Source organism: Cibotium barometz, chromosome 7 (genome assembly GCF_041138505.1).
Source record: "Cibotium barometz isolate CiBa-2024 chromosome 7, ASM4113850v1, whole genome shotgun sequence".
Taxonomy (NCBI): Eukaryota; Viridiplantae; Streptophyta; class Polypodiopsida; order Cyatheales; family Cibotiaceae; genus Cibotium; species Cibotium barometz.
The window spans coordinates 109881-135729 of NC_141052.1; positions in this window are offsets into that span (position 1 = coordinate 109881).

The following is a 25849-nucleotide window of genomic DNA, read 5'->3' on the forward strand; positions in this document are numbered from 1 at the left end:
ACTAATCTTCCTTAATTGACTGTGGTTTGTATCATTAAAGGTGATTAATCCAATTCAAGAGGTAAAAAAATAAAAAAATATGTTGTTTGGGATCAAAATTGATCATGTAAGAGATCGAAATTAGTATTTTTGGGTGTTTTGGGAGCATCTAGATGCAGCAAAACATCTAATTGCATCAATTTCTTCATCAATTGGAGGAATTTGGTTCTCTTTTGCTTAATTTTGCATAAAGAGAAGATACATTAATTAAGATTTTAATTAATCTATAATTATACATTAATTTACACATTGGTTGATGCACATAGCTTAGCAATTTTATGCTCTATCTAATGATGTGCTCAATGGTGTGAAGTAATTAGTGGTTAGTGGTTAATTAGAGCTCTTGATTAGTCTAAAAAAGATTAGTAAAAAGATTAATTTTTAAACACTTTTTTACATCACTCATTAAGGCTATTTAGCATTAAATGAGAAGATGCCAATGAGTTATTAAATCGTCCATTTTGGGAGTCATTTATGAAGGGTGTAAGGGGGTGCCATAAAAGGGTTCACTTTTTTCATTCCCACTTGCCTTTTTGGGAAAATGCTAATATCTCCCTAATTTAAAATTAGAAAGAAACCCCCCTAAACAAGAAAATTTGAATTTCCCTCTAGACACAAAAAAATCGATGTTTTACGCCTTGCCTTAAGGCCTCGTGGAAATTTTTTTTCTGGCATTTTCACGCCTTCAACCGTTTACGCCTTAAGGCCTCGCGAAAAAAATAAAAAAATAAAAATTGATAAAATCCGTGAAGTCCGTTTTACGCCTTAAGGGTTCACGGTGTGAAACTCTTAAGCATCTCACGGAGTGAAAGTCCCCACACGTAATTTTTTTTTTGGGATAAAATCCGTGAAGTCCGTTTCACGACGTGAATTGCGCCCTTGCTATTTTACGACGTGAAAGGGGGGTCCGTCGACTATGGAAAACAGCCCTGTTTGAAGGCTCGTATCTCTTAAACCGTGAATCCGTTGAAGGTGCTCGAGTGCTCATTGAAAAGTGGACGTCGAGGTCTTTGAAATTGGTCTTAAGCGTCCAAGAGCAAAATCCATTATTTTGGCTCCGACCAACAGCCTCAAAATTTGACCCAAAAATCGAGGCAAAAAATGGTCCTTGAAGTAATAAATCACCCAAAACAACGCAAAAACGATTGCAGACCATATTTGGGCTACTTTTTGAGGGTCATCACGAAAAACTTAGAGAGACAAAGTTGTAGTACTCCAAAAATACTACAACTCTCTCATACAAAGTTTTTCCAAATTCCTTTTGGAACACTTTCAAAAACGGGTTGCAAAACAGGGAAAAGCTTCTCGGGAAAAAATTTCACCTTCGAACAGTGATGGAAAATAGGTTTTGAGACCTCCTCTTCCATCTAGGATGCTATCATCATGCACTTTTTTAGGAAAAATAGGTTCACATGTGTAGCATCTACGAATTTGGATAAACAGACACTCATTTGACCCAACGAAGGGTACGCCAAGCCTCTTGAGGTTGTAACAGGCTATCATAAATATGCTATCATCATGCACTTTTTTAGGAAAAATATCTCTAAGAGGTTCACTTGTGTAGCATCTACGAATTTGGATAAACAGACACTCATTTGATCCAACGAAGGGTACGCCAAGCCTCTTGAGGTTGTAACAGGCTGTCATAAATCCTAAAAAGTAAAAAAAAAGAAAAAGAAATTGTGCTTGCTAATTAAGGAGCAAGTGGCAGCGTCAAACATGGCAATGATAGAGGTACTACGTGGGCCAACACTCACTGAACCCAATGGCTGACATCTTCAAGTCATTGAGATCAATGCTCCAAATGCACCTCCCAATACCATTGGCGATGTCGACAACAAGCGTGTCATCAGGTTTTACACCCCTTGTCACTTTAATTCCACTGGGCTTTGGTCCTTTACTTAACATTCCCATAAATCCTATAGGTACCAAGTCTTTGCAACCCCTGGATGCCCACACCTTGGATATATTGACTAATCTAGGAAGGGGGGGTTGCCCAAGGATGAAGTGAGTCTCTACCCCCACAAGAGCACTCACACATGGTCTCAGTGACTCATACAAAAATATGGTCGTATAGATTTCAAAAATCATGGGCAAATATGATGGAACATTCAAATGTTTGAATAGAGATATGAAGTCTTATGAAATCCAAACTGCCCCACCAAGGTAAATGCGTTGAACCTATGCTTAGTGGGAAAGGCTAGTTGATGGTTTATCACATTGATGCCGACGATCAGGACAAACTTCAAGACCTTGAAAAAAGCCTTTATCCACGACTTTTCAAGACAAGGTGATTGGTGGAGTGCAGCAACAGAATTCTATTCAATTGAGCGGAAAAAAACGAAACCATTCGGGATTTTATCCTTTGTATAAAACTCTTGGACTCACGATGTGAGCCATGGGGGAAACTAAATGATGCTCAACTAAAGAGACGTTTCATGATGGGCTTAAAGAATAACAACTTACACAACTTGATCATTGTATTCAACCCAGAAACATTTGATCAATGTTGTAAAGAAGCAATACGGTTAGATGATAAAATGATGAAAGATAATCATGATACGAGATGTTCCTCATCTAAACCAAGTAAAGCAATGGCTAACAAAAAATTGATCTCGGAGTTATCATTCCTTGAATTCTATGCAGCCTTGCTTAAAACCTTACAACCGACGTCTCTAAGAGGATGAGATTCTTCAAAACTAGACATCCTTAATGCCTCTTCAAGTGATGAGCGAAATGCCTTGTGTTCAGTGTAATCACTACGACCATCCCAATCTTCATTGTGTATACAAGGCACCTGTTTTTCTGTACTGAATATATTACAAAACCTTTAGTCATGACACAACCCTATGTCCCAATTTATTAATAATTAACTCAAAACCTCCATCTCTTGTGCACCAAACAAAAACAGTCCAAAGGGTAGAAACCGCTCAAGAAGCAGTGAAGCAAACACTTCAATGTTTCTATTGTCGTGGACCTCCACAAAGTGGCAGACTGCACACTTTGGAATACTTCCATGCCCATAGCCATTGACACTTTGCAACCCATGTGTGAACGATGTGGCATTGATCACATGTTCTAAGATTTCCCAAGAGCAAGTTGCTTCAATGCAACTTGTCTCACAAAATACAACTCTTAATATCTTAAGTGTACAAAACGGGCAATTGTCCAGGATACCCTTGAATGTGCTTACATGTTTACAAGCCAAGGCATGAGAGACAGTAAAAAAGAATGCAAAAGCAAACACTTCGAAATGGGTAGAAGAACATGCCTTAAAACAGGAACCAAAGAAAAAGCAAAACCTTCTAAACAACCCAAGAAGGACAAGGGGCAACAAACTATCAAAACCAAAGCTGAAATAAAGAACAGGAATAAAGAGCCTATGGAGGACATAACCCCAAAAAAACCAAAAGCTACACATAATGCAGAAGCATCCACCTTAAAGGCTACCACACAAACCACAACACTGATATGTGTGACACAGGATACAAAAGCCCGAATGAAAATTTGTTCTCATCGCACGGGTAAACATAATGAAAACCTGACAATCCAAAGAAAGTCAGAAGATGAAACACGTTCTAGTACGTCACTAAGCGAGGATGAAACAAGTTCTGATTCATCACTCAGTACGCCAAATAGACCAATCAAGAAACTAGAATCCACCTAGCCACCCCAAATTGAAAATCATGATCACATGACATATGCAGAACGTAAAAAGTAAGCTCAGGAGAGCATGCTTAGCATTGTTGAGTGTCATACAGGATCACCGGTTGTGATTGAACCTCATAATGTCAATCCTAAAGAAGCAACCAAAATACAAGAACTGGAGGAGTATCGCTTCTCCTTTCAAGAGAAAGACGCAATCTCTAAAGAAGAGTCAATAGAGGCAGATTGTACGAATTATGCGGTTGAAAAAGCACGTGAGGAATTCAATGAATCCCTTATGAAATTAAAGCAGTCTCTCAAATCCTCGTTTGCCAGGAGTGCTCTTCTCTCATGATGAAGACAACATAGCGTTAGCACTTGCACCTTTAATGGCTAAACATGGGTTATACAAAGACATCAAGAGCTACATATAGCGAGACTGTATGGATTTGCAAGTTTCCAAACAGATCTGAGTTACAATCGTCAGAGGACCGAGTGTACCATTGTACACATTGGGTACTATTGAAAAAACTGAGAGCCAAAAAGAGGATGAGAGTGAATGGGAATATAAAACCGAAACGAGATTTGAAGCTAAAACAAAAACTAAAACATCCATGGTTCCTCTTGAAGATTCTATCATGGTACGGTTAGATTTCCTTGCGGGCAATGATGTTAAGTGCAAATGCGTGTTGATTAGCCCTTGAGCTAGTCATAACATCATGACAATAGACACTTGGGTGTCATTGGGGTAACCTAAACTCCTCCCTAAAGACAATGGTTTTGCAAGAGGAGCCAATGGATAAAACATTGAAGTTCTGGGTTACTTTAGCTATGCTACTCAAACAATCGCTCGTGATGTGGAATTTAGATTCCATGTTACCCCAGATCACCTTGAGAATGATGTTGGTGGAACTTGGATAGATGACTTGTTGTATTCACTTGATGAATCCATGCAAACATGCATCTTGAACACTCCTGCAAGCATTATTTGATTGCTCTTACGGGAGAAAGAGACCTTTGAGGAGTTGGAACTTTCAACATATCTTATTGAGAATATCCCAAGAATTATGGTTGGATTGGAACTTTCTAATAAAATCACCACAATTTAAGCACATCTTTGTTTAACACGAGAGTAGAATCTCATGACCCTTGAGTTATGGGATTTGTTAGGTCAACCAACACTCACGGCTCATTCCCTGAAAGAATTTCATTTCCACAAGAATTGAACATGCCATGTCTGGCGTACTTTGAACATACAATGTATATTGAAACTAACCCCTTTACTTGCAAGTTTTTTGTAGTTGAGTATGTGTTGGAAGTAGATTTGATCTTGGGGCATAAATGGACTATTGCTGCCCAAGCACCACTGTACTTTGCTAGTGATAGGATCATTATGACGGTCAACGATACAGAGTTGACAATACCATACTGCACGAAAGAGGATCCAACCTTAATGGATTTCTATGATGCTGAACGCAAAAAGTTACAAGTCTCTTCCACAGAAGCCCCTCTACACAATGACCTACCAGCTGCATTAATGACAAACTTGGACAAAGCATCTACCTCTTCCACCACCAACAAAGTCTAATGCCAAAATCACGCAATCAACCACTATTCCTAAAGAAGATCCCCAACCGAAACCATCTATCTCAAAGAAGGAACTGAAGGAAAAAGCCCCGAAGCAAACGCCTCTTTATCAACCAACCTTGCTAAAAGAGGGGGTTGCATGCTCAAAAGCCTCCACATCAGCAACCACCACTCTACAAGAGACTCGAACCTCATCTTGTCAACAACGCCCATGAGTCTCAAACCTGCAACCTCAATGCTAACCAATGTGAACGAGGACCCAAAACCTTTCACTTTCATTAAAAAGCAAAATCCACCAAGACAACACAAATCAAGGTATCTTAATGGTATCAAAATATGGGTAGAGAAACAGCTACTTGTAGCTCAAGGCTTTTACGAAGGTGCCAATCAAATTTGGGTGCCTTGACAGTCAAAGCCTCTTCCTCAATGCAGCACTCAGAGGCCAAAGAAAAATAAAAGTACTCCACAATACTGTAAATAAAAGCCTATGCGAGTTCCTCAATGAACTCCAACAACTCAACAAGTGTGGGTACCAAAACAATTACTGCAAGCATAAGGATACTACCAAGGAAATACTAAAGCTTGGATCCAAGCACATCAAAAAGTCCCCTAAGCCTATACAATGAAAGAAATCTCATCACCAAAAGCATCAACCACCAATTTATGATGTTCATTCACAGATGGATGCTTGTGCACATGCTTTAGGAACAAGGACATTATGATGGTAATACCTTCCTATGGTTGCCAAAATTGAACAAAGTGAAGAAAGCCTCACCACCGACTTCAACCCCAATAGCTTCACCTAAAGTTTGGCAAGAATGGAAACCCAAGCAACACACTCAATAAATACACAAAAGCTTGTGTTTAATTAACCCCAATGGTAACTAACCAAAAGCTGTACCTACCGTCTCAACAATACTTGAATCACAAATTCAAGAATCGATTCCCACGTCTACAATGGAGACTTATGAGTACATTAAAGATAAACTTACAATGCTCTTTTCACCCCTCTAGATGTGAAGCATAAGTGTAAAAGCTACGCGGAAGACTTAAGAACCTATTCTCTCATAAAGGAGAGTAGCCAAAAAGAACTTGTTGATCGCAAGGCGACAACAAAAAGAAAAAAGAAAAAAGAAAAAAAAGAAAAAGAGAGAGAGAGATAGAGAGGAAAGACAAACACTAGGGAGTCACACATATGGTCTACCTGAAAAAGGCAGAATATCAGAAGCAACTCCCAACGATCTTCAAGAGTCCATACAATTTTGTTAAGCTTATAGCTTACTATTCTTTTGGCTAAGTTAATGTAGTAGCTGCTCCATGAGTACATATCTATACTCATGCATTGGAGGACATTTGCACTAAAGCCTCACCATTGACAACTTCCAAGTACATCTTTGGATGGGGAGTCCATGGTGGGCGAAAGCCTGGTCAATGGTACAACCCATCGCCTGAAACTTTCCTTCAAATTGTAAACCTCTTCAAACACAAGTCTTCACAACGCATGGGTCTCAAATCCTCAGTGAAAAAATCTTAACCTCGTAAGTTGACCTAATTCTTTCATGCCTCACTAACAAGTGACCACATCAACAAGCAGTAGCAGCTTCATACGAGTCTATGCAACTCAATTCTTGTACTTCATGTATATCTACTTTATTAGAGCATTTACATATACATAAATACAAAAATAACACATGGAAAGAAGCTTACACGAACAGGTCCTACTCAACAACATTTGACAAGAATCATGCCTCAAAAAGGGACTTTATTGAAGGTATATTCAAATGATGAATGTCACTTTAATCAATTAAATGAAAAACTGAGAAACACAATCTCGTTCTAACGATTATGTCTACGGTCCTTCGGATCCTTCCTTCTCTTCTCTCCCATTATTAACATATCTTAGCTTCTCCACTAACATAAATCACATGTAACCTTGCTTATGATTGCCAAAAACAAAGTGAGTAAAAAAAGAAAAAACATGCTCACTAAAATATAATGTAATAATTCGCAAAAAATCCCACCCCGTTAAGAATTCCCAATAAACTACTAACCTTTTTATTTATTAACTTGTCTTTCTTATTCTTTTTGGAGAAACAACAACCATTAAACATCACTCGAACCAAGTGTCATATACCCAGCGCCATAGGGAATGGAAGAGATTCTGGCAGATCATGTTCACCATGAAACATCAAAGCCATCTACAAGCTTATCAATTCTCCCCACACAAAGATCTTCAACGCGATTACGAGGACACGATCGACATTAAGAAAGAAAGAATGTTAACCCATTCCTACGGTTAACAAGAGCTACCGCCATTATATTACATCAAAGAGTCAAGGTAGATACACCAAAAGGTCATATATTTTAGATATGAAGCAATGTTGTTCAAAGCTACAACGTGGATGGACGCCCTTAATGGTTTGACAGAATACTTAAGACGATTCCCACTTCAAGAGAGTGTGATAGCATGTTAGGATGAAGTTCCAAGTGATGTACTTCATGGATATATTATGAGAGTAGTCATTGCAATAGCATTAGGCCTCTTATGAGCCTAAAGTGTCCAGTCGACCACAATTTAAGTGAGTGTGAATACTTATGGCCATATTTATAAGTGAATATATCTCATAATACAAGGATACTCTCCCATTGTGCAATAGAGTCTTGATCTTGCTAATCCTCTTGCTAATCTCTCTAATATATACTAGTGAGTGTGTGAGTGATGTGAGGTGAGAGTAAGGACGAGTACACGTGCAACACGACGATGTGACAACGCTCGCCAAAAGATGCGATAGAATAGCTTCTCCAAAAGTTGTACAGCTTGGAGATCTTAAGGATTATGAGCTCAGCCATTGAAAAGATTCTCACGATAATTGCGGGTTGTCAAAAGTAATCTCTTATTGGATGTGTTTCAAGAAAGATTAGGGTGATCCATAACAATCTCTCTATCCCACACACTCATCTATAACCCACTCACATTTTCTCCTCATGCACATTCACCTATCCCACACAACCCACTATCTTTAATAACTATATAATGTACTATCTTTAACACTACATACTATAACTTATAACTACAAACCATAATACTTATATCATATTATATTAGTAATACTATACATACTAATACTAATACATATTAATATTATACTAACTAATACTAATACTATACTAACTAATACTAATACTATACTAACTAATACTAATAACTATAACAATATACTAACAATATAATACTAATACCAATAACTAATACTAATAACTATAGCAATATACTAATAATATAATATAATATTGTATACTATAACTATACTACATACTATAACTTAACTGCAAACTATAATACTTATATCATATTATATCAATAATTCTATACATACTAATAATGTACTAAGTAATATTAGTACTAATAACTAAAATAATATACTAACAATATATTAAGTATAATTAACTATACTACATACAAACTATACTAACAATATAATACTATCTATATAAACTATATATAATACTACATACTACATACTAACTTATATCATATTATATTAATAATACTATATATACTAATACTAATACTATTTAATACTATCTATATTAACTATATACTAGCTATTACTAACAATATAATACTAACTATATACAAACAATAACTAACTAGATATTAACAATACTCTATACAATAACTAAATATACTAACAATAACTAACTATATTAACAAGTCTACATACAATACTACACAGTACATTAACACACTATATCAACACTATATCCAAAACAAGAAAAAAAGGAGGAGGGGAGGGAGGGGGGTTCCTTAGCCCCCCGTGGTGGATTGTGTTAATGCAGACCACAGGGGGCTTGGAACCCCCCCTTTTTTTGTTCACTAGAGGGCTTGCAATTTCAGAGCTTCTTGCTCTTCAATACTCCAACATTAGCGTCTTTTCTTCGGTGATAGCCTCAACAGCTCCGCATACTTTCATAAATACACTATTGCATATGCACACGTTGATTGCATTCTAGAAATGATTTTTGATACACTATATTAACATTATATCCAAAACAAGAAAAAAAGGGGGGACTCCCCCCTTTTTATCTTGTTTTGGAGGGCTCGCAATTTCAAAGGGCAATTCAGCACTCACCAGCTCCGAATAAGTGCATACACACACTCAGCAATTGCAGTTTTCTGCTTCCCACCAAACTGTTTACTACCCACTCTGCTCCCCCCTCCCCACGAACTTAGTGCTTACCCCCAAGCATGGGGTCAGGTAGTAAACCCTAACGCACTAGATGAGGGCCATAACAACAACCCCTAGCCATCGCCACAAGGTGTGCGCACTGCAGCAGGGCTCATCCCAGCCTACAAGGTCGCCTCCTCGTTTTCTTTCAATCTTCTGCAACAGCCGGCATAGCAGGAGGAGAATACAACCATCCCTTGCACTCGCCGGAAACACCTACTTCATGAGGGTAATGCTAGAACTTACCCATCACAGGTTAGCCCCGTTGATCTCGTGAGGGAAAAAAAGGGGGGGTTCCCCAGCCCCCCGTGGTCTGCGTTAATTGAAACCATGGGGGGATGGGGAGCCCCCCCTTTTTTTTCCCTCACGAGGCCAACGGTGTTCAGAGAAGAGGACGGGCTTTTCATGCGCAAAAAAGAATACGAGACTACCAGTATTCAGTATACCTAATCTGCGTTAACGAATCGAGCCCTTGCTTTTCACGATGGAGATGCGAGTATACCTGGTTCGTCGATGAGTGTGATTTGAGAAAAGCCACTGATTCAAGGAAGCGATGGAGAAGCGTCCTGATTTGAGGATGAGAGAAAGTAGATGATAATATTATGGTATATATTAATATAGTACCATTAGTAATATTAATATTAATATAGTACTATATTAGTAATATTAATATTAATGTAGTACTATAGTACTATTAGTAATATTAATATATTAGTAATGTTACTAATATATTAATATAATGGTAATATTAGTAATATATATTAGTTTTAAAATCTTTATTAGGAATTATCAATAATAATGATATCAAATATTAAGGGCGGCTTGCATTTAATAGGAGCTATCACCTTTAGCAGACAAATTGGCCACATGACCTCATATAATGATTATGTGAATATGTCCACGACCTCATGGGATGATTATGCGAATATGGCCACGATCTCTCTTTCACAACCACCTTGCAGAATTTTTACATTGTAATAATTGGGTATGGTAAATATGGCCATGACCTCGTGGGATGATTATGTGAATATGGCCATGACCTCTTTTTCACAATCACCTCCAGAACTTTTTCTGGCTCAATAACCTCAATAACCTCATGGGATGATTATGTGAATATGGCCATGACCTCTTTTTCACAATCACCTCCAGAACTTTTTCTGGCTCAATAACCTCCAGAACTTGTTCACCTACCAGGTCCATCAACAACTGTTGTGAGGGAAAAGACAGTGCATATAACCATTGGAGACAATGGAGATGATGATTTAGAACCCTCAAATGAGGATTGTCAGTTAGGCCAAAGTATTTTGCCATGGCTCATGGAGAGCAAGAAAAATAATATCTTGAAAACCAAGATTATGAACATAAAAAAGAGGATCCATGTGAAGGAGATACCAAGGGAGCACAACGGAAATCTTATTTTGGAATTTTCTCCTACCTTTGAAAAACTAATGGAATGGAGCAGAAATATGATGGGCATGTATGGACGAGGCCTTCAACTAATATGTCTATCTAGAGCGCTACCAGACTTTGCTATTGTGTAGGAGCATTGGAGTGTCACAAGGTGAATTGTCCTTATTATATTAATAATAAGAAATACAACACATCCTTATTTAGAGGAAGTTTGCAGAAGAAAATTGCACTTAGCTGAAGAAGGAAACAACAAAATAATATGCCACTATTGTTGTAGGGTTGCCTATTGTGTGGACACTTGTCCTTGTATAGTTTATTATGTCATGCCACACGATGTAACCATGACAAGGATAATGGTTCACGTTGGTGATCATCTTCATTCAGTACAACCTGGAACATTTAAGGTTATGATAGAAAAAACAAAACAACTTGTAGGGTGGATAAAAATGCCGGTCCTTGCAAAGTGCAAATGACTGTGGCCAAGGAAATGTTCATGTCTTCCTTGTACAGCTCCACTGATGATAACACTATTGGAGATGCATAATTAAATCACTTCTTGGAGGAGCTTGTGCCACTAGTCGAGAAACAAAGCTATGCACATTTGTGATAAATAGACTCTTTCTAAAGCAATGGTTTTCATGAATTCTACTTGAGTGATACTTTACTTACGTAGGTTTTGACGAATTATCGCACAAGAAAAAAAAGCAAGGATGCCTGTTGGGGAGGGCTATGATAGCCTCCTAATGCTTAAAAGGAGATCAACGTACTCTTTCTTTCATAGTAGTAGATTTCACGGGCAGGGCCTACTTGATAAGAAGTGCTTCGTATGCAAAATGTCGACAAAGGGTCCCGCATCAAGAGTGGATCTTGTGAATCGCATGAGGCGAGAAGACACTGGAGATTTGTGTCAGTCATCATGGGTGCAATTTGATCATACACATCGAGTCATTGGTTGGAATACAATGGCATGTCATGTATATGATCCAAGGTATGACAATGACCTCTAGGTTATGACCATTTGCATCAATTAAAATCATTATCTGAAATCATTATCCTTCTCTTTAGTGTATAGGAACTCATGACGATCACTATGTGCAAAATGAAGGAGGAAGACACTCAAAGCTAGGTTCTAATCTGGGAGATGTTGAACGCAACAATGAAGCAATGCGAGTACCCACCGGTAGATTTCCATGTTTTCATGGCAGATGAGGCAGGAGAAAATTGGCTTGCAGTCCGGATTGTGTTCGGTGGAGGTCATGATAAGATAATGGTATATCGTGAACATACTTGCCTATTTCACTAGAAGCAAAGCTTGCATAGGCACACAAGAAAGTTTGAGCTAGAGGGTTCATGAAAAGAACATCTTGACATGTGTGAAAAATGGAGATTGTGCAGCACAAAGCAAGAAGCTACAACCCAAAGCAAGGCCATACAAAAATGGTGGCGTAATGGCCATGTCCATAAGGGAGGAATTCCTTTGATGGACATTTGGTTAAGTTGGTAGGAAGTACGCATAGCACATTGGGGTAATCTAATGGTAGCGGTAATCTACTTTTTCCAATATAAAAATGTATTGACTTAATATTCACTTCACACGTTTGGGAAATTTTTCGTTGTGTTGTTTTTGACCCAGGTAATGAAGAGTCCTATGGAAGAGGCACATACACCAAGAACAAACCTTGTGGAATGCCTACATGGTAGCTAGTTGTTTGGAGAGGGGTACAAGACAAAGATTACATTCTATGATTCTTGTGTCTCTGACATGGCAAATGCATTACTACTGAGTGCGAAGCACCATGCATACATGGTAGGTAGGCATGTTGGAGATGGACCTAGCCTAGAAGATTTGTTAGAGATGGCTCAATGTAGACACACACCACACCACCATAAGTAGCATGTGTGGTTCATGAAGCTGTGGCAGGAACACCAATGTTTGAAGAGCCTGGGACTTTACATGGTGATAAGGAGATAGTGCAAAGGAAAAGAAGACAAGCACCAGACACTTATGTCGAGAATAACTCTCACATGCAAGGATGTGATGGAAATGAGGGAATGTAAGTAGCATGGGAGACCACACAAAATCAGATTTGAAGCTGGAGCTCCAAGCAATGCAAACACGACTCAAGGACAAGGGAGAACAAAATTTATACCTTCATCTAAGGATCAACAAAGGTCACACATAGAGAAATCACTGATAGTCGAGGACGGGGACCCATTTTATTCTGTTGAAGAATTTTCAATGAATCGTTCTATGTGGGCTATAAGAAGAACTCCAATAAACTCAAAGGTGAAGTGCTTAGGATGGATAGATAAAAAAATTGAGTGTAATCGTGATATTCCAAATTCTTCAAGGGGGGTGGTGGGTCCTTGGTTCTTCTCTGAGAGGCGACATACTGGGCTAGGTGGTTGAAAGACACAAATGATGTGGTTTTTCTCCGACAAAAATATACATTGTTGGCACCCAGATCCAAACATTATATACCAGCCTGATTTTCCAGAATCCATTAAGGTGGATGTGGGGACAAATATCACATTTTCTGAGATAAGAAAATTATTAAAAGGTGGTTATAAGCTACATGCACTCACAGTTCATAGGCCTTCATTAACTGAGAATATCCCAGTTGCTGCTACTCCTAGAGATGATGATCATGGTTTCAAGGAAAATACACCACAATCAACATCACCAATGTCCAGAAGATCGACCAAATGGAGGTGTGTGATATCAAAGGAGGCCAAGAAGAGAATAGAAAGTGTAGAGACTATGCATGCAGTTTTGGTTGGGGAAAGAACAATCGAGTTTGGAGATCATTGTGTGTTTCAATTGGCAAGTGAGAGTGTCCAAATCTATGATGTGCACATCAAAACGGAGCCCATGTGCACTTGTCTGATTTCCAAAAGAGGGAGCTTTGTAAAAAACCTTACCTAGCTTGCAAACACATATATTTCATCTTCCTCCGTGTTTTAGGCTTAAATAAGAATGGGGGTGTGTTTATCCACTAGCCAACTCTTTCTAGAACACAAGTAGGCCTGATACTTTGTTGTCCTAGAATGAACACATAAACATTATGGATGGAAACTTTTTGTATGGTCTTTGAAGAACTTTTTGTATGGACATGTTTGTTTGGAAACTTTTGGCAAGAATTTAGACTATGTCTCTTTTCATTTTCCGAATGTTGATAGTTTATAATTTAAGATGACTAATTGGAGGTATTTACCCACAATGAAAAAGGTATCATTCATTCAAATTTGTTTTTAGTATTATGTGTGGTTTAAGAAGGGCTCAGGAAAAGCTCGCAGTTTTATTTTGCCGAAAAAGCTTGATAAAAAGCTCACAAAGATTCCCCCCCTCACAAGCTCTTGGTCTTGTTTCATTCTCTCTTTCTTCACCAATTTTCTCTAAAAGCTTCTTTTCCTTGGGAAGAGCGGGTCTGGTGTGAGAGTTGAGGGATGTGTAGATACGACTTCGGCTTCAACAAGCCCAATAAAGAGTAAACAATTGACTATAGAAATAATAGTAAAAATTGGTAACGATGAAAATTATATAAGTTTGGTAGTTGATTGGAAATGGTTTAGGATGTTTGGATAAATCATTAGATTGATGTTTGGAAGATTTTTGGAATGGGAAAATAAATATTTTAATTAATTTAAATAAGTAATAATAATAAAGAAAAAATATGGATAATGATGGATGGTAGAGAGTAGGTATAAAGGTATGTAAAATAGGTAACATGGAATGAAATGAGGTATGCTTAGGTCTTAACTAGAATGGAATTGGAATGTATTTTTTGGGTAAGAATGTGTAAAAATAAGGGTTTACCAAGCATACAATGCATCATGAAAATGCTTGCTTCTTAAACCCTCTAAGAATAATGAAATCAGCCTGGTTTGGCTTGGTTTTTTCTCAATAGGGAATATATTGTTCAAGTTTTTAAGGTGATTGATACAATCTCTCATCGACTTGTGTTCAAGATACTTGAATTGATACAATCTCTCACCGACTCGTGTTCAAGCTACTTGAACTGATACATTGGTGTAACTGAGTTGTGCTTGGATACTAGTCTTCGAGAAGTCCATGGTAAGATAACTCGAGATCTTCCATGGTTCCTTTTTGTGAATCTTCTAGCATTTGAAACCACAACAATGCATTACCTTCTACCGAGGCATCGACCTTAGTTCTAGGATCGATGACTCTCTCAGCCATGTAAATTTATCTAAATATAGCTAGCTAGTTGTAGGGATCCCTCAACCCCGGTCAAACTTTGATACTAGATTGGATATGTCTGAGGCTCTAATCCTCAGATTACATGGCCATATTCATCTCTTATTCCTCTAGGGGGTCTTACCACCATAGGAACATCATCTACCACTTTTCTCATTTCATTAGGCACTTTTCTCATTTCATTAGGAACATGAGCTTGTACTCTAGGTTCCATAGGTGGTTTAGTAGGCTTGACTATTGGTTCTGAAACCATCCACGCTACGTATCTAGGTTCAACTTTGGAATATAGTACTAGAGCATAGGAGGATGGTCCCATGTACCCATATGATGTACCCATATGTTGGAGCTCTAATGGATGTTTTAGGTAATGGTGCTAGAAGTACATTTTCCATATGCATCATTGGGTACCCCACTACTCCCGCTGGCTGTTGGTTGGCTTGTAGCTCTCCTTTCATGACTATACAGTCTTTCAGTTTCCCATGTCCCTTTGAGTTGGTACTCTTGGCTCTAAGGGAGTGGCTTGGGGCCTTTTGGCTCCTTCTGATGACTCTCCTAATAATGACACTCCGCAATCTTGTTCAGCCATTTATAAGGGAATGTAAATTATAGTTGAGTTAAGACCTAAGGATTAGTATTAAATTAAGACCTTAAATTAAGGTTGTAGACATCTCTGGTGTCGAATTAAAATACCATAAAGTTAAAGATAGAAATAAGTTGTATTAATGAAAATGGTCTTAGACACAAGATCATAAATTAGAATCTAGGGTAATGTACTTAAGAAGTTGCACCCAAGAGACAAATTAAAAGTGTTAAAAACAACTGGAAGCTTAAGTAACGAGAGTTATAGATTGTGCCTTTGAATTTGAAAAGGATTAAGGCTCAAATGATAGGTCAATGACCCCGAGTATTCTTGTCAATTGAAAATATTGTGTCTAGTGAGTCTATTGGAAGAAGATTGGATTAGACACAAGTAAAGACTGAAGGTCTTATCTAAACTGGATTGGTTATTACTTCAGGAAACTATTAATGCATGGTTGCTTTCTGCTTGGATCATGTTTTATTTATTTTATATTGTATTATATTGTGATGTGGTGACTTGGTACACATATGTCATTTGTGATGGTATCTTAAAGGTTAAAAAGTTGTCGTATGTTCGTTAAAAAATTCACATAAAGATTCTCTGAGTTCAGACCCAACTTGGATGACTGTAGTTATTATGTTGCCAATGTAGGAGTTCATAGAACTCTTAAGAATTATTTAGCCAATGTAGGGATCCTCGAATTTTATGGCTATTGCTACCAGTGTAGAGATTTATCTTTGGGTGTTATTTGCTTGTTAGATTCCTCCTCAGCCTGAATAATGAATAGGCTATACTCCAATCCCCTGTAATCATTCCCTATTTCTGAATACAAGAAAATATTATTTTTCCTTGTTTTTGCCTAGAGAGATGAAAATTTCTAGAGAGTGGTAATTTAATATTGAGATATTTTTGGATAAACAAATTCTCCTAATATCAAAAATATGTTTCCCTGAAACAAAAAATCAAAATAAATTTTCCAAGGTGCATTAGGAATCAGTTAAAAATGATTTTAAAAACCTTAGCCTAAGGGTCAAGATTTTCTGAAAATTTTGGATTATGGTCCAATTAAGGTTCCTATGGACCAATAAGATTAATTCAAGTGTTGGGATGAGATAAATCCAATGAATAAAAGAAAATACCTAAAAATGAGTAAATGCCCACATAAGATGAAGAGTTGACTGAGTACAAGGTTTATTAGTTAAAAACTATATTACTAAAAAAAGAGATATTTTGGAGTAATCATACAATTTTGACACGTTGGTAAGGAAAGGGGGAGACTTCAAGGAGGCACCTATTTCACACATGTGAATGAGTTTTAAATTAAAAAATATTAAGATATTTTTATCTCTCCTCTCTCCTGGATCAAAGTGGATCAAAGTGGATCAAAAAGGGAGCTAAGCTGGTCCAAATCTTATCCAAATTCAGCCAAACTGAATTTTAGAACTTAGTTGGACTCAATTAATAGCCTCCCTCACCTATGAATAGAACCTCATTCTTTTGTATTCTCATCTGTGAACTAGACCATGCCAATATTACATTAGAATAAGAATATTTTCTATTATCCCCTAAAAATCCTCTACATTTTGGAGAGATTGGAGCTTCTCTCTCTCTTCAACCTTCCTTGGAGCTTTCCTCTCAACATACTAACCAATTGATTGCTTGGGGGCTTCTTCTAAGAATAGAGAAGCAAGCAAAACAAGAGGTAAGAAGTGACTTTATGGGTTTTTCTTTAATCTTCTAAATGTTTTTCACTTCTCAATCCCTCTCAAGCTTGAGAAGTATTCAAATGAATGGTTTTTCAATGCAAATGAAGCTCTCCAAAGAATTCTAATGAATTATCACAAAAAGTTTACATTTATGCTTAATTAAGATGTTTTTTAAGTATATCTCTTTCTCCCCCAAAGAATGGTCATTTCTATGACCAATTCTCTATTCAAATGATGCTTCTCATGGAGAAATTCTTAATTCCAAAATCAAACTCTATGCTAGTCAGCTAGAGGCTAAACAAATGGTTTTTAATGCTTTTATATTACATAAATTATGATAAAATTATGATTTAGATCCATAAATTGGATTTAGAGCTATTGATAGTTAATCTATCATAAGTGTATTACTAAGTCTTATGCTTTTTAAAATTATTAAAAATTATCAGTAATAGCAGTAGAGCTATGGTAAAATTTTATGAAATTAACACATGAATCATTTTTATGCATAATGTGAAAAGAGAACTTCCTACCATATTCTAGGATTAGTCATCCTATGTTAAATGAATAATTCTCATCATATCCATGTAAAATTAATTTTTAATGTTTATGCATAAATAGTTAATTAGAGAAAAAAAAAGAATTTTTAGTAATTTTATTTTTATGATAAAAGGTGAATTCTCATGATTATGGAGATCTATGTATTCCAATGGAGAAAAGAAATTTTAGAGTATTAAAATAATGGATATTTTATTTAAAATTAAAGAAGAATTTTAGATAAATTATTTTATGCATGAATAAATTTAAATGATGAAAGAGTAATTTCCATCATATTTGGAATTCAATCATTTAAATGGAAAAAGTAGAATTCTTGTCATATTTGGATTAATGGATATTTTTATTTAATTTTTAAGAGAAATTTTAGTTAAAATGATTTTATGCATGAATAAATTTAAATGATGAAAGAGGAATTCCCATCATATTTGAAATTCAATTATTTAAATGAAAAAAGAGAAATTTTTGTATATTTGGAATATTGAATATTTTTATTTAATTTAAAGAGAAATTTTAGATAGATTTATTTTATGATAAAAGAGGAATTCTTATGACATTTAGATTGCACTCATTAAATGAGAAAAAGAGGAATTTTAAGCTTATTTAAAAAAATAGATAATTGTATTTAATTAAAAGAAAACCTTTTATGATATTTAAGTAGAGAAAGATTTGAATTAATTTTTAATGACAAAAGAGGAATTTTCACGATAATTCCACCTAGGGAATTAAGGTTGAGAAATTAAATGGTAGAAAGAATATCTCTAGATATTTTGTTTGGTTAAATCACTAAATTGGTATTTATCCAAAAATAGATGTTAATATGAAGAAAATCCTTGTTTTAGAACTAAACCGAATGATTTCGGTTAGACTACGAGACGGACGGACAGTAAACCTACTTGTCCATCTCTCGATCTGAATCAAGCAAAAACTTTGTGACCAATTCTAGTTTCTAAATACATTGAATAGACTACCGCCGTTGAACCAAACTAGTTTTCCTTTGACTGAAATCACCAAGAATCTAGTTGGATGATCAGTCAAATGATGGGTAGATTACCTTGATGAGAGATCAAAGATTCTCATTATGAAATTGGGAAATTAAGGAAAAAGGGGTTTTGTGGAACCAATCTCAAACTAGGAATTTTACTTGCATAGAACCTTTGTTTTTCATTTAAAGGACTGTTTTACGCCAGAATGCTGGAGGAAGCATTTGGCATGTGTTTTACTAAGAGGAGGTTCTTTGCAACAGCTGGTGGGGTATCGTTTAGGGACGTCGCTCGCGGCAAAGCTTGTCGAGGTCTTGACCAGCCTTGGTACGGTTAAAATGCTGCGCTTCCGGTACAATGGGCGAGGACCGACGAAGTTGTCCCTGAGTGAAGTGCTAGGACACCTAAGGAGGATCCTAGAGGGTTATGACCAGGTGATTGCACAGCCTCGCGATTGCTAGGATACCCATGCGTGCGTCGAGGAAGATTTGGATGGACTAAGAAGAATGACTTTTGTGGATCAAATTTTGATATTGGATCTCGTTGGTTAGCCAGCTGGTCTTCAACGGAGAGTCCAGAGGACACATTTTGTAATACAATGGACTCAAAATTTTGGAGGATCATGATCAGTAATATTATGATTTTCATTGAAGGATTGTTTTAAAGACAATTGAATCTGTTTATAAATGGCAATTTCATATCGGGTGTGTACGTGGTATGCCTACTTTAAATTTTGCTTGAAAGCCGGCTAGGGGGCTTGGGAACTCTTTTCCTTGATACCCAGGCAAAACATAACCAAATCTTTATAAAGGAATTCCACCAATACAATGGTCGGGTGGTTGGCTAACCCATGGGCCGGCTGGATCAAGGGATTCCTGCGAAATAATTAAGATATGATCATTTACGTTAGTTAGATTAAGTCCTCATCAGAAGACCTTTGTTGTGTGGGAGGGAATCAGCGGGTGTGACTCGTTAAAGGAGGAAGAAAGCGGTGATTCTATGGACCAAGTGCAAGTCTCTTCTTTGATTTGACCATGTGACTTTAGGTTCGGTCGCTCGCGCAGACAAGTTTAACTAGTTAAGACTTTGACTCGTTAGATTAATTCCCTCGTTAGAAGATTTTTCCATGGCGGAATCGCCCGTGCCCTTCCGGGCGAGGGAAGTTTTTCCAGGCTCGGTTTCGGAACCGCCGGGCCTTGTCCGGACATCCGTGGTGGTAGAGGCCCCGAGTATGGATCCCCGTCCGGCGGGAGAGGCTGATGCTGCTTCCGCCCCAGCGCCCTCCGAGGGGGCACCGCGGAGGGGGCGGGGTCTCACAGCTGGTATCAGAGCTTTATTAAAAGCTAATAAGGACAAATGAATTCTTATCACAGTAAAAACTCACAAAGAGCATTTACATATTGTATTTTCATTCTATAAGCTTCATAAACAAAGAATTTTAATCAAAGAATTTGGTTTTATAGATGGAAGTTCCACACTTATCTGGTGTTCCCGACCTCACCCAGTCATGACTGCATTAGCCTTCGAGCAAGCATCTCATCTCTTCCGCTACAACTGGAACGAGCCAAGCCACACTCGCAATCCATTTCGAGGATCTATATTTTCCTGACCCAGTAGAGAGATGATAGCACAAGTGGTATGCAGGGCAGTATGTCCACGCCTCTTGTGACCAGCGTGTAATGCTGAGGCAGAATCTCTCATTGACCATGATTCTGATGAAGTTGAAAGTGATAGATGGTGTTATTTTATATCACTCAAGGCCTCGAAATTTCAGACTTTCCTGCCAAATCTACAGACTCCTTAGTCGCTTTATTCCTAAGGAGAAGATAGTAGCTCCCTTGGCAGTAAAGGGAACATTTGTATCAGGGCATGTCTATAGCCCAGTACCGTCGTCTTATGCGTCTCCCGAGGAGATTTCAACTTCTGGAGCCGAGCTACTCTATGTGCATATTGTTAAAATTATAGCAATGTGATGAGCTATGGTGGATCAAATGCTAGAATCAACATCATTAACAAAGAGATTAGATGATAATTAAGATGTGAGCAATTAAGAGATTAGATGATAATTAAGATATGATTAGTGAGCAATTAACTGATAGCTTAATGTAGACATTAAGAGATTAGATGATAATTAAGATGTGAGCAATTAAGAGATTAGATGATAATTAAGATATAATTAGTGAGCAATTAACTGGTAGCTTAATGTAGGCATGGATAATCAAAACTAGCAAATTCTCATTAGGCCAATGCCTCAATTTATAGAGTTTACATCCAAGCATCTAATCTCACTGATTTCTCCTTGATTCACTCCACCTCTTTTGCTTGATTCTCTCCACCTCTCCCAGAATATCTCCACACCTCTACCATTCATGCTACCCTTTATTCTCTCCCAGTAGATTCTTCTCACCTTTTCACAGGTTCTCTCACATTTACACATTCTCTTTTACAGCCTCTAGCCAAGGGCTTGTTCCCGCACACACCCTATTCACTTGTATATTTCAACACCTCCCCTCAAGTGAATACTCCTAGCACACCTGGACCCTATACCAAGTTTCCCTCTTACTTGATAGTCTGCCACCAGTGCCTCAAGTCCCTAAACTCATAGTCCTTGACTCTCTCTCTCTCTCTCTCTCTAGGTTACATTGGGTTGTGGGTTCTCTCTCTCTCTCTCTCTCTCTCTCTCTCTCTCTCGCTCTCAGGAAAGATGATTCGACTCCACTTCCTTAGGAGCCTCCATAAAGTTTGCCGATGTTGTTCCTTCTCCACTGGGTTTGCTGTAGTAGTCTCTTGCCATGTGTCCTGGCTTTCCACAGTTGTGGAATGCAAGTGAAGGTTCTTCCTCCTACTCTTCCTCTTACTCGTTTCTTCTCGTCCTCGAGAGAATCCTCCTCGAGTGAAGAATGCTTTTTCTTCTCCTGTTGTTGAGTCGAGCCATTTCTTCTCTTTGCCTCTGCTCTCTTGGTCTAGTAGAGCTCCTTCTATCTCGTGTAGCTTCAATTCAGGTACATTATTTAGCGTTGCTACAATGTTTTCATATTCACCTTTGTCTACACTCTTCAGAAGCACTGCTAGTGCCTCATCATCTTCGATCTTTTTGCCAATAGCTGGGTGCCAGTTGTTGCTTAATGCTTTTATATCTGTTCAAATGTGTGTTTAATGGTTCACTTTCCTTCATATCCAATTTGTAGAATTGCATTAATAGATTTATCTTTGAATTTTTAGCTTGTGTGCCAAATAATTTATTGAGTTCATCCCATGCATCTTTTGCCCATTGTACCCTTGTGATGTGATGAATGATTTCATCATTTAAACTGAGTGCGATAAGTCCCAATGCTTTTTCATTCTTACTCTTCCACTCATTTTTCCCTCACCTCTGGGCATTCATCTCTTCCCTCAACTAGCCCCCACAAATTTTTCCTTATGAGCAGATACATGGTTTTTGTCTGCCATGTGTAGAACTGCTCTCCATTAAATTTGGCTACCTCTTATGCCGTACTCATGATGATGTGAAGGGGGTCTTACCTCTTGATCCAATTTCAAGATTCAAGGACAGTGTCTACCCTTTTACAACTCAATCTGGTGTTTAGGACATGATTACAACAGATTTATCAGCATAAAATTACCAAAAATTACATTAAATCAAGGGTAACCAATTTGTACGGAATGGTTGGAGTATCAAAACATCTCCGAATTGCAATATGAAGTTATAGGGATTTGTATCAGATACCTAATGGTTAATCTGAACCCTCAATTGCACCAAAATATAATGATTAGTATTGATTAATCATCACTGATTAGCAAATTAATCCTCTATTTTGTGTGCAAAAAATAGAGTATGCGAGGAGCCCAGATCTGAGACCTTAGAGTTCAAATGAGCTCAAATCCTTTCAAGGACATCAATAGCAATTAGTCTAGTAGAGGATTAAGGTAAAAAACACAAGATTTGACCAAACATTGAATGCTTAATCTATGTTTTACCAAAGTCACCTACAGATTTGATGAAGAGCTTGAATCTCACTGTAGGCTTGATCAAATCAAATTTTGACTTCACCAGCTTGTAGAGCACCCTTGAAAACCCCTAGGGCCAAGAGGAATTAGAGCCATTGCATTTGATGAAGCAGAAATCTCAATTTCTCCTTTGAAAAACAGCACAGATAAGCAAAAATCGACAGCTTCAATAGGCGGTTTGCGATTCTGTTTAGATGGGCTGGAGCACAAGAGTGTTAGCTATGTTTGGCTAAAGTGGCTTGAGATAATGATGCTCCTGGAGGGAGATCAAGCCCCTCCACTGGCTAGGGTTATAGTGGGCTAGTTGAAAATAGCTAAAAAGGTTATTATTTCTTAATTATCTATTAATCCTAATTAGTTAGATAATGGGCTCATAAACTTGGTGGATTCTAGGCTAGGCTCTCATACTATGTTAAAATTACAGCAATGTGATGAGCTATGGTGGATCAAATGCTAGAATCAACATCATTAACAAAGAGATTAGATGATAATTAAGATATGATTAGTGAGCAATTAACTGATAGCTTAATGTAGGCATGGATAATAAAAAACCAGCAAATTCTCATTAGGCCAATGCCTCAATTTATAGAGTTTACATCCAAGCATCTAATCCCACTGATTTCTCCTTGATTCACTCCCCCTCTGTTGCTTGATTCTCTCCACCTCTCCCAGAATATCTCCACACCTCCTAAATCTCCTCATGCTACCCTTTATTCACTCCACCTCTTTTGCTTGATTCTCTCCACCTCTCCCAAAATATCTCCACACCTCCTAAATCTCCTCATGCTACCCTTTATTCTCTCCCAGTAGATTCTTCTCACCTTTTCACAGGTTCTCTTATATTTACAGATTCTCTTTTACAGCCTTTAGCCAAGGGCTTGTTCTCGCACACACCCTATTCACTTGTATATTTCAACACATATTGTAACTTTTATATAAATAAAGAAATGTTTTGTGGAAAAAAATTCCCTGTTGTATAAGTGATTGTTTATGGTTGAACTGATAAAGAAAAATCTGTTACCGGACATATGTCATAGATCTCCAATAAGATCATTTATCTTGTTTAAGAAATTATTTTCAAACCTCTTAAGTCTTAGGATCTCGTGGTGGACGATATCAAAATAAAAATTTAATAATATATCATTTTTGGCAGAATCATGAGGCGAGGAAACCATGGCCATCAGCCAGACCCTCTCTCTGATGAAGAAGAGATTGACCCCAACGTTCGCAAGGCTCTTCACAGAACTCAGCCAGGACCCTTCAAAGGAGAAGGGGAGAACCTGCGAGGCTATGGAGAAATGGGTGGAAGCTATGGAAGAGTATTTTGATGTCACAGGCTACAATGAGCAAAGCAAAATGGCTTTTGCTAGGCTGAAAATTATGGAAACAGCCAGGGTGACATGGAGGAACCATTGTGATGCCAACCATCTGGACAGGAATACCCAGTCCTGAAATGATCTTAAAGCCTATTTAAGGAAGAGGTTTTGTCCCCTCGGGTTTTTAGAAACCAAAACGAATGAATTCTTAGAGCTAAATCAGGGGAGCAAAACCATCGAAGAATATCACCAGGCATTTGCTCTTCTACTCAAGTATTCACCACCCCTAGAGGAAGAGCAACTTATGGCCAGGTTTATTCGGGGCATGAACGAACCCTTAGACGTCAAGAATGCCAAACCAATGAAGCTGTCAGAATGGCGAAGGACTTCACCAAAGCTTTTATCGTGAAAGTCCTGCCAAAGCGAGCTCCCTCATCCTTCAAAAGATTTCAAACACCGGGAAGTTCTTCCAACTTTCTGCCTCCAAAGAGACACCAAGGTCCCAACCAGAATCTAGAGACGGGAAGCTTCAGGAATGAAGAGCTTCGAAGCGAGAACAGATGCTTCAGATGTCAGGGGTTTGGGCACCAGCTCCAAGGATTGCCCATCCCCTTCTGTGGGCCAAGGAAGCCAGGGACCCAGAATTCAAAGACAGACTCCTTCATATCAGTCCAATTAGGGTCCCCTGTGCCAAAATCAGGGCAATCCCAAAAGAGTGCCAGCTTAGTCCGCAGCCTCCATGCAAAGCAGTTTCCGAACTCCCTCCTAGAATTAGAACAACCAGAGAGAGAGTTCCACCTTAGACTACAAGCTAGAGCTGTCACTATAGCTGATGAAGTGGAGGAAGAAAAAGGATAGATCTATGCAGCAGCAATAGAGAATCACGGGAATAACCATCAATTTTCAGTCCTCCTGACTCCATCAGTCTGGTTTTTGAGTATCCATGCCTACATTAATCTATTTGCTAATTACCCGCCACTAATTATGTCTTAATTATTTACTAATTATCCACCACTAATTACATCTTAATTATTTGCTAATTACTCACCACTAATTACGTCTTAATTATTTGCTAATTACGTCTTAATTATTTACTAATTACCCACTAATTATGTTTTAATTATTTGCTAATTACCCACTAATTACATCTTAATTATTTGCTAATCACTTTATTAATGATGTTGATTCTAGTGTTTGATCCACCATAGCTCATCGGGCCCCAAGGGCATGGTATCACAGGATAGACCAAATTTTCAAAAATATTGGGTTTATGAGAAGTGCTTCTGATGCTAACTTGTATGTTCTAACAAGGCATGACAAGATTGTTTTGGTTCTCTTGTATGTAGATGACTTAAACATTTCAGGTGACAATGGAGAGATGATCCAACACAGACAATGGATATGCTGAGCCATGGTTTGAGATGATAGACTTGGGTCTTATGCATTTCTGTTTGGGGATTGAGGTTTGGCAAGAGTCAAGCAAAATCTTCATTTCGCAGGCAAAAGTATGCTTGGGAGATTCTCAAAGCATTCGAGATGACAAACTGCAAGCCTATGTCTATGCTAATGGAAGTG